The sequence below is a fragment of the Polistes dominula genome, unplaced genomic scaffold (genome assembly GCF_049000335.1).
Source record: "Polistes dominula isolate Pdom_NZ unplaced genomic scaffold, Pdom_raw_medaka contig_77, whole genome shotgun sequence".
Taxonomy (NCBI): domain Eukaryota; kingdom Metazoa; phylum Arthropoda; class Insecta; order Hymenoptera; family Vespidae; genus Polistes; species Polistes dominula.
Window position 1 is genome coordinate 9,707,708 of NW_028301152.1, and position 17,290 is coordinate 9,724,997.

The following is a 17,290-nucleotide window of genomic DNA, read 5'->3' on the forward strand; positions in this document are numbered from 1 at the left end:
AATTATAATAAAATATAATAATATGTAAATAAAAAATATTGTAAATTTTATATAAAAAATAAAATAAAATATTTGTATTATAAAAATTTAATAAATATTATATTAAATAAGAAAACCTAATGTATATAAAAATTAAAGCTATTTTATGCAGAAGGAATTTTTGCTGTGTCCAAACTGTAAAAAATCACCCATTACACAGCAAAGTGTCCACGCAAGATGTGTTAAGATTTCGCTACTTTTCTAAAGATGCTTTTCTTTAGATCAAAAAGACATAGAGAGAGAGAGAGAGAGAGAGATAGAGAGATGAGAGGAAGGAGCAACAGAGAGAGAGAGAGAGAGAGAGAGTAAACGAAGAGAACGTGGTGGTTGTAGGAGAATATAATCACGTGTCTAAACTGTTCGAGCACGTACAAATTCAATAGCGACCTGGAACTCGATTACGCCGACATCGTGCTAGCACATTTACAGGCACATTCGCAGACGTTTGTCCCACCGCGGGAAGAGGGTGAGTAGTAGAACGTAAAGGTACCATTGTAATACTTCCCCATTCAATCCTCTAACAACAGAAACACTATTAAGACCCGCTCGCACTGCTGCCAATTAAAATGTAAACCAGCTCTCGAATGGCATTGGCGGCTCACCCATCGTGCACCACAATGTTTCGTACCCACACCTATTTTCAGATGAGAACCCCGTTCTTCTTGTTGTTGTTTTTGTGGCTGTTTTATTATCGAACGAAGAAACCGAAATTCGAATTTAGATGTAAGAAAGAAAAAAAAGCACCGATCAAACGTCCTTGCTATTTTCTTCCCCCAATTCAAGTCAATTGAATTAATCACCGAATTTTCATGAGTTTCCTCTACCTTCTCTCGAAATCTTCGTCCCGTCAAAATGTGTGTGTGTGGGGGGGGGGGTGTGAGTAAGTAGGTATAGTTACTCCGAATACTTGGCGCAACCACCGTTAATTCAATTCGGTCACGCGGATGCCTATTACCGCTCGATCAAGCAGAAACGCGAATGAAGGGTAGGAAGGGAGGAAAAGGGACAACTGTTCCACGATGAAAAGTGGATTCGATATTTGTGAGGAATAATATATTTGTCATAAAGAATATAACTCCTCCTGGCGCACGTTTCTCTTTCTGCGATTCGTTGAAGTGAAGGAGAGAAAAGAAAGAAAATGGATAGGTGAAGAGGGAGAGAAAGAAGATTATAGATGAATTGAAAAAAAGTATGACGAAAAGATATGCGTAAATAAACGGAATTTCTTTCGAATAAAAAATTGCGGATTTTTCAAGGAAAATGATTGGTGAAATCTGCAATTACTCAGTTATATTATACTATATATTATTGTATTTATATTACAATATTTTATTTTATTTTTATATTTATTATCTTTATATTATAATATATAATATAATATATTAAATATATAATAAACATATTGTATATTTTTTTGTATAATTTATAATTTATAATTTAAATATTAATAATAAACATATTAATAATTATTTTTCCAATATCTTTCGTAATTAACAATAAATTTTTTTTTAATATTTGCTGTTTTATATTTGCATCTTTCTCCTTTTTTTTTTTATTTATTTCTACTCATAAAAAATAATTAAAAAAGTGGTATAGATCGTGTTCAAATAGAAAAATATTCGAAATAGATGGAAGAAAGTAATCACTTGGTTACGATATTACAATAAATCAATGCAAAGCTATAATTCAAGTATTACCAAGGATACGATTCGCTCATCAACTAAGGCTAGGTCATAGAGATTCAGCTAAAATACAGCTCTGTGGACTATTGCTTGTGCTTTACACAGTAACGAGGAATTAATTAACGAAACGTGTACTCAATGAACGTGGCATCGATGTGTGCCGAATCATGTCCGTGTCCAGTGACGTAGAAACTTCAAACCCCTTCGCTTCACTTCTCTCTTTCCCTCTCTCTCTCTCTCTCTCTCTCTCTCTCTCTCTCTCTCTCTCTCTCTCCATCTATGTGTCTATCTCTCTTTCCTGCTATTCTGGCACCCCATGCTTATTGCTCGTATTCTATGATACTTGTTGAGAGATCATGTAATCAATTATCCACACAAAATTATAAATATGTTTATTCGAGATAAATTTGGATTAAATGAGAAAAGAAAACATTGAAAATATTGTTTAAACTATTAAATTAAATTATGCTCAACCGATTCGATAATAGTACATTTCAATGTATATAAAAAAAGAAATAAAAAGAATTAAAAATATGGCGTTGTTGGTTGCGCAAAGTATACGGAAACGTTTGACATCAGTTATCCTTTTCAAAGATATTGAAATCATATTGTTGGATGGTACTCTTAAAGATAAGGGCCGACTGATCTCTTATGACAGAAACGAGATCACGCTCCTAACCTAATTTCGCGAAAAAAGCTTTCATTTCAGTGTAGCCTTAAGATTGCATTTCAAGGTACTCACAATATTAAGAAATAAATATTAATCGGAATATGCTAATTCGATATTATTCATTCTCGGCTAAAGCTTGCGAATCTCGTTCCTCGATTTAATTCTCGATCGATCGTAAAGAAGAACCAGTCGAATTAAAAGTTTGACGCTTTATATTATTCAATCAGATATCGGATTATATCAATCAACATCCTAGGCTAGTTCTCGTTGCGATGGAAACAAAAAAATGAGATAGGGTTAAAAAAAAAACTCTGAACTAAATGAAATTCATCGTAGTGTATAAATTACGACAATGTTGCTAATTAAATAATAACAAATGGAGAGAATAACAACGCGTTAAATGCCAAATTTACAAACGCGAGATCTTCTATCGACAAAATTGCAGCGATCAAGTGGAACGAACGTGCTATGTACGTGCACACATGTATCTAATTGAACGAACGGTCGTTAAAATGAGACAATGAGAACGAGAGAGAGAGAAAGAGAAAGAATATGGGAGACGATGCAAACGGATAGGAAAAGTCGATAGGTAGACGACACGAAGTTTTGTGCAAATTCGAGATGAGAAGAGGGATTGGAAAAAAACTAATATCGGTCATTACACATACATATACGTTTGCCGTTGAAATTATAAATGCTAAATATTGGAAATTTTTCGCACTACCGATAAAATAACCCCCAGTGAGATCGCTAATGTTTCCTCGTTCTCTTTCTCCTATTCGCTTTCTCGTATTCTCTCTCTCTCTCTCTCTCCGTTATTTTCTCCTTCCCTCATTTTAACCCCCTACACTTTCGTTCTACACACTCAAATCCCCCAACTCGTTCCATCGGAAGTTACTACGATCGTTTCCTGGTAACATTGTTCATAATTACGTCACGATTCATACACGAACACATGGAACGATCACCATCCTATTAGTTTTATCCTTCTCTTCGTCATCGTCGTCGTTAACTGTCGCCGCTAATTAGTGGCCTAACAAATTTTTCGATTTGTATGATTCTTCGATGACTGGTTCGACGCATGTTTCCTTTAACTGATATTATACATCGTTCTCTCTCTCTCTCTTTTATTTCTCGCACGTTTGCCTTCAACTCTTTCTTTCTCACTCTCGATACAATTAAAGGAAAATCGTATTACGCTCGTTAACCAGGTACAAATATTATATTTGCGAACACGTTGCTGTTGTTATTGTTAGTGTACGTCGTGTCGCGAATTTTTACGATTAGAACGGGTTAAAAGGAAAAGTAAGTGCAAGGGAGGGGGAGAGGGATGGTATAGTTTCACCACGACAGAAAAAAAAATAAAAAAGAAAAAGCATAAACGTTTCCAGACTTTCTCTCGTTCTCTGTTCACAGCGTATACGCAGTACTTACGGTCTCTTAAATATAGAAGGGTGATTCATAAATCTAACTTTAAAAACTCATTCCAGTTCTACTGCTCAACGCGTTACTGCCGCTTATAAACAGAAAAATTGATAATACTGCTGCAACTACTACTACTCTACATTCCATGCTGAAAGTCAGCGTGGTAGTTGGTGCTGTTGGTTTGGTTAATATTTACAGTAATCTACTACGAAATTTTATATTTCATAAAATTAAGTACTTTAACGAGACACACTCTCTTTCTCTATCCATCTATCTTGTTATATTATTTTTTTTTTTTTAATCCTATATCCAACTATACGTTTTTCATCTTTTTAAAGCGTACTTGTGTAGTTTATTTAACAAACAGTAAAAGTACACAAACCTACTTACGATGTCTCTACCTTCTTCATAAAATGTCTACTCGCGCGTGCACATTGTGCGGAAAAATTAGAGCATGTTTTTCGAAGAGAAAGAAATAAAGAAAGAAAAAGAACGGAAATCTGACGACAAGGTACGATAGATAAAGGCATGAAAAGAAAATTCCAAGAAGGATTGCCTCTGTTTGCACGAGAGCGCCAGACGAGAGAGAGACAGGGGTAGTTTGTTTGCTATAGTAAAAGACGACGCTTGACTCTCGTTTTGCGTCGCGTCTTCAACGAATCAGTGTCATACATCGCGTCCTTGGTATTAAGTTGAGAATTTCCTGTCGATAATGTGTGTGATAGCCGAAACAACCGATATTTATTTATAACTTTATATATTTATAATTATATAAAATTAAATTTGTTGTTAAATTGTTATGTTAATTTTATAAAAATTTTTTAAATTAATCCTCCAAAAATATTATCGACGTTTAACTGCTTAGACGTGTTGCCATTAAAGTGTTAAAGAAAACTAGGATATAATAATCAAATTTAATCAAACGCAAACGTTACTAAAAAAACTAAAAATAATATTTCGACGATCAGTAAAATTTATTAAAATTTATATAGAAATTATCAAACGTAAATGTCCTTTTTGTTTTATTTGGCAATCGATAAATAAAAATAGAGTAGTTTCACTCAATAGGATTTGTTTGTCGAAATCTTCAGTGCTATAGGCAAAAGTGTGTCGCCAGTTGGTTATACAGCATTGTGCGACTTGTTCAAGAGTATTCCAGAAAATAGAGATAGCTCGGCTTCAAGCTAGTAGTCTTCTCGCCACCTCTCGGAATTAAAAGCGTTTCAATGTATACAACAGACCATGTTACCACCACCCTCCCCGGAATCGGTTACCTAATTCCTCTTCGATCGACGGCACATACCTTCTCCCTATTTCTATTTCCCAAATTCTTTCTTTCCCTTCACTCACCCCTCCTTCGTGCAATCTCGCTTAACCCTCCCACTTTTTTTCACTTTTCTCAACACAATTGTGACGAACGAGATAAGAGGGAGAACGAGATAAATGTATGACGATTTTCCAAATAAACCTTCAATCGTAAAACTTATAACCCTTGAATTATTTTTCTTTTCTTTTTTTTTAGGACACTCAACGTTATCGATATTCCGACAGTCTCTTTTTACGTACTCAAATTTTTTCTTTCAATTTCATTTTACAGTATCGTTCGTTCATCGATAAATCATCCACCTCGAGCTATCTCGAAAATAAACGGAACGACGAAGAAGAAAACCTTTAGACGTTTACTTTTTATTTCAACACTCTTCTTCTCTCTATCTTTCTTTCTATCTTCATTCTTCCTCGTCTTTTTTACCCAAGGCTACTATCAGGAGCAACCAGAAAATCCGCTTACCCCTTTCGCTATCGTCAAGCGGTAACGCAATGAGAAACCGAGTTCTTCCTGGGTTGAAAACTAAAGCCAGGCTGCACTGCACTGTCCCCTGCCTGCCTCGCAGCAGGGGAGTACGACGTTGCTAACTCTTCTCGCAATAGAAACTTCAACATTTTACTTTATACGAAGAGAAGAGGGTCGACGAAAAGAAGAAGAAGAAGAAGAAGTAGAAGAAAAAGAAGAAGAAGAAGAGGAAGAGAAAAAGAGGACTTTATACATTTCCGTAAGAAAAAGCAGGGAACAATCACCAGTTCTGTAGGATATATCGCTTCAGGGAACTTCAGGATATACGACCCTTCACCACTACTACTACTACTACTACTACTACTACTACTACTACTACCTTGTCGAAAGCAACATCACGACTATCACTTTTACTTCTCGCGTGAAAAAGTTTAGAGAGGAGCAGCTACTGCGGACCGAAGACGTCGTTTTCTGGTCTAACGATACATCCCTCTAAGCTCTTCTCCACCTCGTCGTCGTCGCTTAATCCAAAATACTATACTTCTACTCTTCGATATTCTCGTAAAAGTGTCAAAGTTTATTATTTGTCTTTTTAAAATGAACAAAAAATAAAAAAAATAAAAAGGAAAGGAGTGATGGTAGAGGGTACGAAAAAGAAAAAAAGGAAGATAAGAGGAAAAATATAAGAAGAAAATTTACACATAGATATACTACATCTTTTTTCCCGCGTTAGAAAAATACGCGATCCTTGATATTCGATCGAGCGTATCCTCTCTCGCGGTAAAAGAATTCGTGCAACGAATCCGATAAGAGTCTTTCCAACGGTTCGAAGTAGTTCTTCGTTTCGAAGCAATTCCACGGAGAGCGAGATGAGAAGGTAACGAAAGTACTACTACTACTACTACTACTACTACTACTACTACTACTACTACTACTACTACTACTACTACTACTACTACTACGACTACTACTACTACTAGTACGATTTCTACCACTGCGAGGTAAAATACCGATAGAGCTTTTCCGCTCGAATAACTTCGATCTTTCGTTTAAAAGAGAAGGAAAGGGAATAGAGGAAGATAAAGAGGTAAGAGAAGGATATATACACGGTACAACGTCTGGATGAGAAACTATTTTTGCAGGATAGAGTGACATCTAACAAATTACAGGTCGACAATGTTACCTTGGCGACCGATAATCAGACCGCATTCTCTTTATATATCCAGATCGTTACGGTGTTAAGAGAGATGGAGTAGAAATAGAAAAAATAAATAAAAAAATTCGTGTAAGCATTGCACTAGAAAAAGAATCTATTTTCCAACGATAAAGAAGTATTATTTCGATTGAAATAAGAAAATGTTCTCACCCCTTTTTAGGATACATTTTATATGCGGCTAAAGGGAAACAAGCCAAATTCGTGTCGAAACCAATGATGTAATAAATTAGGATAAAAGAATTCACGAGTAGTACTACGAGTACGGTTCTTGTAACCAACACGTGGCTTTGGCAATACCAACGAAATAATCATTCGCGCTTGATCTACTTGGCTAAGTTCGACCATACAAAATTGTACTTCCACATTGGAGAATCCAGAAGGGATTTAAATAAAACACGAATCCTTTCGAAAAATCGATTACTTAAGATTTTATCTCGAAACAAACAAAAATATATATGAATATAAATATTTTAAAAAATGTCACTTTTGACATACGATTAAGTTTCGCGCTTAAGAAATTTCAAAATATTTATATATTTGAATCATATTCGAATTCACGAAAAAGCAAATCTTTATAAGTCGTTTGGTACGAGAAAAAAAAACCGAGATTGCCCGAGGGTGGATGGCGTTTCGTTCAGAAAAAGAAGAAGAAGAAGAAGAAGAAGAAGAAAAAGCGAAATCTTGAAATCGAAAAACCCTTGGCGCTGACGCGATAGAACGCGAGATATCAAGGCGAAAAGACTATATATATATATATATATATATGTATACGCGAGAGCTTTCGGTCAGTAAGCACCATTGTGAAAAATAAACGGTACAGAGGAGATAAAAGCGAACTATATACGAAATAAGCAAGAAGAATAAAAGGAGGTATTGGGAATAGGCTATGGTAACAGAGACAGAAAGAAAAGGAAGGGTTAGTAAAAGAAAAGAATAAGGGAAGAAAGAAAATGAAAGAGAGAGAGAGAGAGAGAGAGAGAGAGTATATACAGAGACATATTCGCGTACGAGAAACTCGTACGTGTGCGTGCATTTCCGTGCGACGTTCACCACCCCGTTTGATCCGCCCCCGTCCGACGGATGACGTTCAGGATCACGTTCCACCCACACACATGCCTCGAGCAAACTCACACTCTCACACACATACACATGCACTTGTATAACCACGCACGCGTACACCTATAGACAAGTTGAAGTAAACCAACCCACACGTATACGATTGCAATGACGCGCATAAAGAAAAACAGATGAAAAGAAAGTGAGAAAAAAGAAATAGATAGATAGAGAGAAATAGATAAAGAGTGTAAAATTTTCTCATTAAGAAAATACTTGGATATGAAGAGTGAAGAAGAAGATAGAAGTGTCAGCGTACCTTCTCCGGGGTGATGAGCGGTGTGATGTACGTGGTGACCGCCGTTGTGTAAACCTTTTAATAACTTTTAGTTGACGATGCAGGTCACTCAGTACTGGCGCGCGTACCGAGTGCCGTGCTATCGGCGCGACGATCTTCTTTTCTTTCTCCGTAAAAGGGGAAAGAAATGGGCAATAGGCAAACACTCGTATCAGGCACGTTTAACGGCGTCTTCGTTGAGCTCTTTCTTGACACACGTTTTAAGATACCTGTCGAACTTTCGTCTGGAACTTCGTCAAATCCGACGATAACAGACAAATCGAGCAGGTAAACGAGGAGTAAGAAGATTTATCCAACACGAGAATTTTCCTTTAATGATTTTCGTCGACTATCTTTGGCGACGGTAAATTCTATGAAGACTTCGAAAAGACCAACTTTTTAATCAATATGATTCCTTCGATTTCCTTTGTTTGACGTAAGTGTGTCTTTCTTCTACTGTATATACGATATAATATATATCACTGGTTTATAACTGCCGACGAATTAACGACGATAACAATATATCCCGTATACACATTTGAGGAAGATGATGATGATCACAAAAAATCTGATAGTCGTATTTTTTTGTTCGCGCGCGTTTATTACTGCCTTTCCGCTTTAAATCCTTTCGTCGTGTGTCACTGTAAACGATGGGTAAAATTCTTTTGCTATAGTTGCAGAGACCGTCGTTCTTCTTTCTCGTCGCGATGTGATATCTCCGAAGATAAAGAGTTAAGGAGGAGAGGTTGTTGGAGGAGGAGGAGGAGGAGGTGGATGTTGTAATCAAGGGTGCGCGGCGAGACGTTGAGCAAGTTGAGTGAAAGAGAGAGAGAGGGAGGAAAGAGATCGAATATTAGAAGAGGAAGAGCGTGTATTATATATATATATATATATATATATATATATATACGTGTAGGTAATATGTGTTGTATATGAGAAAATAGAATAAGGAGCGCAAGGATTACACGCAAAGCAACGTCAACGTCAGCGTCAACGGTAACGACAACGGCAACGGGAACTGTAACGGCAACGGCAACGGCAACGGCAACGTCAACGGTAACTTGTGTAACAGGGAGGCAGGCAGGTGGTCGTAGTCGCGCTCTTGGTCGTCGTACGTCGGCTCGAATGTTGCGCGCTGTGATGCCAAGAACGGAATGGGACGACCGTGGAGGCCCGGGCAGTGGAATCGTAGCGAGGGGAAGCGAAGGGGAATAGCGCGCGACTCCGCTGGTAGGGAGCGTGCTACACTAAACCTAGTGGTGGTGGTGGTGGTGGTGATGGTGGTGGTGGTGATGGTGGTGGTGGTGATGGTGGTGGTAGGAGACCGAGTAACCTTCCCTCTCTTTCTCTCTGTTCCCTTCCTTTACCAATTCCCTGTTACCCCTCCAGGCTGAGAGAGGTAACACGACGGTGCTACCCCTCCGAGACGCGCAGGCGCCCCCGGGGCGTTGTCGTTGTTCGACGGAGATAGTAGTAGTAACGCGCGTTTCCTACCCTCTCTCTCACTTTTACACGGTAGAAAGATGGATGTTGCCAGACAGAGAGAGATTGCGAGATAGATAGAGAGAAAGAGAGGAAAGAAGAAGGGTAGTAGTAGGTGGTAGGGACGGAGAGAGGGATTCTCCTTCTCACATACTTCCTTCCTTTGGCACATCGGTGGCACCCCGGCATCGACCGACGCATTCTCCTCCTCGCCAAGCCGACCCAACGGGAATGCTTAATGCCAGGAGAGAGAGAACCTGACTGCCTGACTGCCTACGCCACGCCACGCTCGCTTGACGGCGGAATAGTAACGCCGCAGGGAGAGAGAGAAAGAGAGACAGAGAGAGAGAGAGAGAGAGAGAACTCTGGATCTCCCAACGGTGGGAGGTGGGGCTTCTGCTGCCGTTCCTGCTGCTGCTTCTGCTGCTTCTACTGCTATTGCTGTTGCTGCGTTACTGCTGCTCGTGAGTCCTCCCATCCCCCCATTTTCCTCTTCCTTCTACTACCTTCTACGTAGACGACGAAACTCTCTGCATTTTCGGAGCATGGCTACTTGTTACACCTTCACGACTTAACTTTCTGCCAATACGTCAAAAGAAGACTTACTTCGACTTGGATTCCAACGATTTCATCGATTGAAAAATGAACGTGTCCTATTGAGATTCCTGGTTAGTTTAGTATTTTTTTTCGGTTTAGAAAATAATCTTTTCGATGGGTTTAACTGAATGATTTTAGTAATTAAATATTGATTATTCCTCCCTCTCCCATTCAAGGATAGTTCTTCAACACGTCTTGGTAAAATATAAAGATCTCTTTTCGTACTTGTTTGGTATTCCAAAGACAGATTACTGTCAGAACAGTTTAGCGGTTAAGAGCGGTTGAGCGTTATCTTCGAAGGAGTACAAGTTCGCGTTTAAGAACCCGCTCCGGTTCGACCAATGTTGACTATTACCACTCCCGGCGGATCGTAAAGCCAGCTGCTTCATCAAGTTCCCTCCATGGCTGAAGGCCAGCTATACTTCCCTCTCCTTCTCTTTCTTTCTTTTTCTTTTTCTCTCTTTCTCTCTTTCTATCTCTCTCCTATCTATTTATCTATCTATCTATCCATTTATCTCTATCTACCTATCCATTTATCTATCTACCTATCCGTCTATTTCACTCACTCTTTCTCTCCACTTCTCGTCTTCAGCAAGTTGGTGTGAATGTATCCTATGCTTAACGTTGAAGAAAGAGGATAAGCTAACATAGAAAGATTTCATTGAGCTATAACGTGACTTGGCTTTCGTCCAACGCTATGAACTTCACGCACACCCCTTTGCTATAATCATTACTCGTTTCTAAAAGAGAGATATGCATGGACTTTCGAAACAGGAAAGAAATGAGAGTAAACGAAAGATAGAGAAAAGTTCGTAGATTCATAGAAATCGTACTTTTACATTTCGAATATTTATATCGTAATATTAGTTAAAACGAAGGAGAAAAAAAACCTTCGATAATATAATGCATTTTATTAAGAGACAAGAAAATGGTTCTATATCGAAGCAAACAAATGATCATTTTTTTGTTGTACCTTGGTACATTATTTTCTCTGAAATCCACCTTGTGCCTATAATTTCGTTTGCCGAGACATTTAATTCACGACGGTAAAGAACATTTCCAGTAGATAATTCTTGGAGGATTTGTCCTGTCACATTTACGCTCGACTATGTCACATAATGCTTTACCGTGACCCAGTCTTATTACAAGACACCTCCTTGCTTTTATAATGCGACACTAACAATAAGAGTGATCCTAATGATGGGCTGTAGCATTGAATTGCAATCGTTGACTTGATGGCGGTTGTTAGGACAGACGATGAAGAGGAGATGGCGGAGGTAAAAATGAGAACGCACTACTCTCTCTCTCTCTCTCTCTCTCTCTCTCTCTCTCTCTTTGCTTGCCGACGTATTCGGTATTTGGCTTAGATCCAAAACAAGACGCTGAATGAACTTGGCGGGAAAACTGCATTGGTGGCGCGTGTTTCCTTGCATCGTGCCGACAGGCGTACAAACGAGGTTGTAAATGTCATTACATTTTCCACCAGCGAATGTTCTAATGAAACGAATATAATAATAAATATTGCGTTTATTATATCATTAAAACATAATTTTAATAAGAATAAAGTTTATATTCAAATACTTCTTTTTTCTACCTTTATAAAGTACTTAAAAATATTAAATCCATCCTGTGGAAATAATATTTGCGTATTAAAATGTAATTGTATATTTTGTTTAAAACTTCATAAGAGAGAATCAAAAAGTAGGTTATACATTGAGAAAACCGCACAGTTTCTATTTGACCCCTTAGTAGTAGTAGTTACAACCTCGTGAATGCATGAGTGCACGAGAAGGTTTTGGTGGTAAAATGGTCGAGCCGACGATGCGGAGATGGGTGGGTGTGTAACTGTTTGTCCAACGAAGTCTAACTTCTTCCATAACGATGTATTATCTCTCTTTGTACGCAGATGCTCGCTTTCGTGGATATTACCAAAGTGGTTCTAGAGAGCGGTCGCCACTTTTAAGCAAAACGATATGAAACATGAAAATTACTTGGCAAATCGTTCACGTTAATTAAAAAGAATAATATTAATTGTTCTTTCTTTATTTTATTTATTTGTTTTTAAGCAGATAGACGTATATAAGTTTTAAAGAATTTTTATTATAATGGAAAGGAAAAGATATTGTTAAGATGTATAAATGTATTTTAACTGTAAACTGAAAATTGATAAAACGATTGAATGACATATTATTCGTTAAGTTGGAGAATTCGGATGGTTGATATACCTAATCGAATTTTGACAATCCTATCGTAGCTGTTACATCAATGACTGTTGGATGGACCACGGATGACACGTAATCATGATATTGGCACGTAATTGAGTTATCGTTCTGAGAGAGAAAGAGTAACCTGTCTTTCGTCGTGGGGTTTCCAACTGTCAGGATATACGTGTTATACGAATAACACATTAACGAAATCCAATCTGACTCATGTAAGATTATAATATCACTGTACGTCAATGTAAAAATCAAAAAAAGAAACAATAGTTTTTCGATAATTATTGAATTATTGTTAAATGTTGAAATAAAACAAATCGATTGTACTGTCAATAATTAGGAAAATTTATCTAATATAAAAATAATTTATTATTCTTTGAAAAAGGAAATAGAAGTTTTATATTGTTTTCCTTTTCTGTAAAATCGATTTTTCTTTAAATAAAACTACAATGTGAAAGAAAGAGCATGTTTTTGTGAGCTCATAAGACTAAAACGTTAGAATTTCGATTTTCCTGTTGGATGAAGAAAAGTAAAAAGAATAACAAGAATAAGAAGAAGAAAAGAAGATAAGAAAGAAAGAGTTCGATTGGTTGAGCCACTCGGGAACAAAACTGCTTTCAACGTTGACCCAGTTTTATCGTTGTAAGCTAGCAACGCTGACACTGTCGCCTCGGACAAGACAATTTCGTTCAGAGATTTTCAAATTTTATATTCGTCTACTTTCGATATATTTCAACGAAAACGCACCCAACCATCCACCCACGTACCAACCTATCCTACCCTCTTAACAGCACTCACACGCAATACACGGGGTCTAGTATGGAACCTTATTTCACCTGTCTATCTTTCTCAAAATATTGTTCGATATTTTCTCTTTTTTTTTGTTCCCCTATTTTATTCTCTTTTCACATCCTTCCAACAACAGACTATTTTTATTTCAGCAGGGCAGACAAAGCGAATCAGAACTTATCTACGATATTAGACTCACACCCTGTTTGGCATATTTCGCGAAAAAAGAAGAATTTCGTCTCTTCTAGGCTAGGAACACGTCGTCTTATTCACTTTGGGTTTGTTTTCCTCGTCGTCTTGTTTGGAAACCCCTTTTCTCGAGGTTACGAGAAAAGGAGTGAACAAATAGGTAAGTAGAAATAGGGAAAAGAGGGAAGGAAAGGAAGACGAGAATGAAAGAGAATAAAGAGAGAGAGAGAGAGTGAGAGATAAAAAGAAAAGAAAAAGGAACAAAATGAAAAGGAATAGGAAAGAGAGAAGACGTGAGAGAAACGAGAATACGAACAAAAACGAAGGAAGACTAAGAAAATGAAGGTGGTAGAAGTAGTGGTGGTGATGGTGGTGGTGCTGATGGTCGGGGCCAATAGTTCAAATCACGCGAACCGTTGCTTCGTAATTAATAGAGCGCACGGAAAGAAAGCTTTCAAGATTCTACACGTGGCTACGTCACGAAAGAGCTTTTCCACGATCAACAGTCACAATACTTAACGTTCTGTTGGAGATAAACATTAATCGAGGTCGACAGATGGTTTATGTAACAGAACTTGCCGAGCTTTTCCATCTTACTGATGTGTAAAAATGATGCACCTTGGATTATTAAATCGTTTTATCTATCCATATAGAGTAATTATGATTGCAAGGATATATATGGGATCAACGGTTACAATTTTTTTAATTAATGGCTTTTATTACAATTGAAATATACATGTTAAAAATCTTGGTAATTGAAACACATTAATGTATAAAAATATATCTAATTCGGTTTTTAAATGGTGTATTTGTGTGTGATAGGTGTTGATATTCACCCCGTAAATTTTGACATTATCTAATTTTATATATATATATATATATAATTAGATATTATCTAATTTTATTCTTTTACGGTAACATATATATATATATATAATTTACGAGAATACCAAAAACAAAAAAACTTAAAAACTTTATTTGATTCGTCCGTAAGATAGAATAATTCCCAGAAGTATCCGTACATCCAAGATTAGAAAAGAAATCTTGTATTTTCTAAGTATTTGTAGACCCTTTTTCTTGGAAAGGAAGTAATATGAAGTAAAAGAGAGAGAGAGAGAGAGAGAGAGAGAGAGAGAGAGAGAGAGAGAGATGAAAGAAAGTAAATGGTAGTGTAGAAAAAAGAAGGTGAAAACGAGTTGGTCCGTATGCTCGAAGTAAATCAAAGGAAAGAAATGAAATTTTATTGAAGAAAAGATCCTGGGACTTCTAGGAAATCGGGGGGAGGAGGTGCGGAGGGGCTAGGTCTTATGCAATTCAAGGATAAATAAAGCAAAATCTAGAAAAAGTCAGCGTGAGAAACAATACGGTGGCATAAGTCGTTGGTCTTCCTCTCCTCTTATTCCTCTTTTCCATTTTCTTTTCGTACCTAGGTTGCTAGGTACCTCTGAAGTTATCCCTAGAGGTTCAAACGGTCTGTTGAATTTCTTAAATTTCCTTCTACGTTGCCGCGCGTCGGTGTTCTCTCTTTCTTTCTCTTTCTTTCGGTTTTTTTATTCTTTTCATTTTTCGGGCTCCTACATTCACCTTTTATAATGCGATTAATGGTATTATTAAAAAAGGTTAAAGAGAAAGGAAAAAATAAAAAGATGAAAAAAGAAACGGGAAAACGACGACTGTATATCCCTCGTTCAGTTTTCTTCTAATATTTTCTTCTTTCTCTTCTTTACGTAAGTTCTCAACGTTTAACGCTTGTCCCTATCTTTTCTCTTCTCGTGACGCTGAAAAGGGCCGATCCCCTTTTTCTTTTTTTTCTTTCTTTCTTTCTCTTTTTCGATCTAGAGTTTTCTACGTTCTTAAGAATATACACGCGTGTCGTTAAATTGATTATTACGTGACTATATAACTCGCGTGTCTATTATAATAAGTAAAACTGTTGGTTGCGAGACACGAAAGGTTACGGATTAATACGATGATTAATGATAATGTTGCACGATTAAAAAAGCAATCAGTAAACTGGATGTTATAAATAATTAACAACTTCATTAATGCAATTATCTAGAATCTACTTGCTGCAATATTGCTTTTCTATTTTATATAGAAATAAAAAGTAGAATAAGGTATTATATTTATTGCATAATTTTATTTTTATGTTGCACGATTAAAAAGGTATAATCAGTAAACTGGATATTATAAATAATTGACAACTTCAATAATAAAATTATTTGAAATCTTAATGTTGCTTTTTGTATTTTTTATATTTATGGCATAATATTTTATTTTTGTTCATAAAAGAAACTGTTGTTGAAATTTTTCACACATAAATCTCACGATGTTTGTTCTCATTCTCTCACACTTTCTGTTTCACATTTATAAGATAGAACAAGGAGAAGGATTCCTTATTTGATTGAAGTTTACATTTTCGAATACAAGATTAATGAAACGTGCCATAGGTACTGTCATAGTCGAAAGCATTGTAACTATAGTTGGCGCCATCTCTATTTGCTCAGTGAGAGAAGAGAAAACGCCAGTAACTCTACGGGAACGTGCAACACAAGTATGTATATATATATATATATATATATATATATACAAGTATACTCACAGTTACCCCGCTCTTGTTTCACGAAACTCCGTAACGACTGCCGCTCGTTACAGTAGTTTATACATAATGCGCTTCGCGATGCAATCGAATACGACCGATTAATACGCGATAAGTCGATTATTCGCGGAAATGCACTGCTAAAATTTTCCTACCAGATAAATAAATAAAACAATAATAAAAAATAAAATAAATGATAATCGAAGCATTTTACAAAATAAAAATAAAAAAAGAAGCTTATGGATTAAAGAATGAATGTGAAACGAATACGATATCGATATATTAGATTTGTTTTTATATCTTTTATTTGTGTTTCCCTTTAAAAGAGCAAAAATGTATTTTTCTGCGTGATCAAGTTAAATAATTATTGTATTTTTACGAAGAACGTTTTTTTTTTTAATATAACGGATATCATATTAATCAACCTAGTCAAAGTTTTTAGATATAAAAAAGAAATCTCGACAGATCGTTAATCCTTTGTAACCATCCCCACTTTTTCTTTTCAGTTCTTTTTTTTTCTTTTTCTTCGCGACAAGCTCGTATTGCATCTTCAAGAACTAACTCAAACTTCGTTTCAACGAAAAAGCCGCTAACCGACTATCGCTTACATACCTACCTACCTACCTACCTACCAACCTAACACTTAAGTTTATCATTGAGAACCGCGGGAAAATTACGAAATTACTCGCATAAGCGGATTTTGCTAAAGCGTTACGTCGTACGATAAAATTAGTAGTAACTTCATAATAAGCGTAGCGTGACCTTAGATTTCAAAGTAGAGAGAGGTTGCTCTCTCTCTCTCTCTCTCTCTCTCTCTCTTTCTCTCTCTCTCACCATTGAGTATCATATAATGCTCATAGCCGTCGCACGTAAGAGGATCACACACTACGGTTTACGATATCTTTAAGAGAACGACCTAGCCACGAAATCGTCTTGATACGTTTGCGAGTAAAGTGAAACCCTCCAGGTTGTACGAAACACAATGAGGCTAATGTTACGATTTTCTAGACGTTCTTTGAACAATCAGGTTCATCCTTTTGTCATTTATTACTATACGCTGAATACAACTATCATCTTTTTACTAATAAAATTATCTAATTTGTTATAAGAAGCAAAACAACTTTTTTGTATGACGTTGGAAATCGATATAAAATTGAAAAGAATGAACATTATTCCAAAACAATTTTGTTTTATACAGAGTACA

The 17,290-nt window shown here is 36.6% G+C and overlaps 1 protein-coding gene across 6 annotated transcripts in view; it reads right to left on the bottom strand.

Annotated features, from left to right (window-relative positions):
- The window catches only part of Rbp6 (RNA-binding protein 6), a 583,327-nt gene that overhangs the window by 188,371 nt on the left and 377,666 nt on the right, over positions 1–17,290 (bottom strand). Inside the window, exon 1 of one of the 6 annotated variants that reach the window (XM_015319956.2) lies at positions 8,197–9,385. The exons of the other annotated variants lie outside the window; for them this stretch is intronic. The gene's annotated coding sequence lies outside the window, so the exon portion shown is untranslated. Of the gene's footprint in view, positions 1–8,196; positions 9,386–17,290 lie in introns of those variants that run through there. 6 annotated transcript variants of the gene reach the window in all.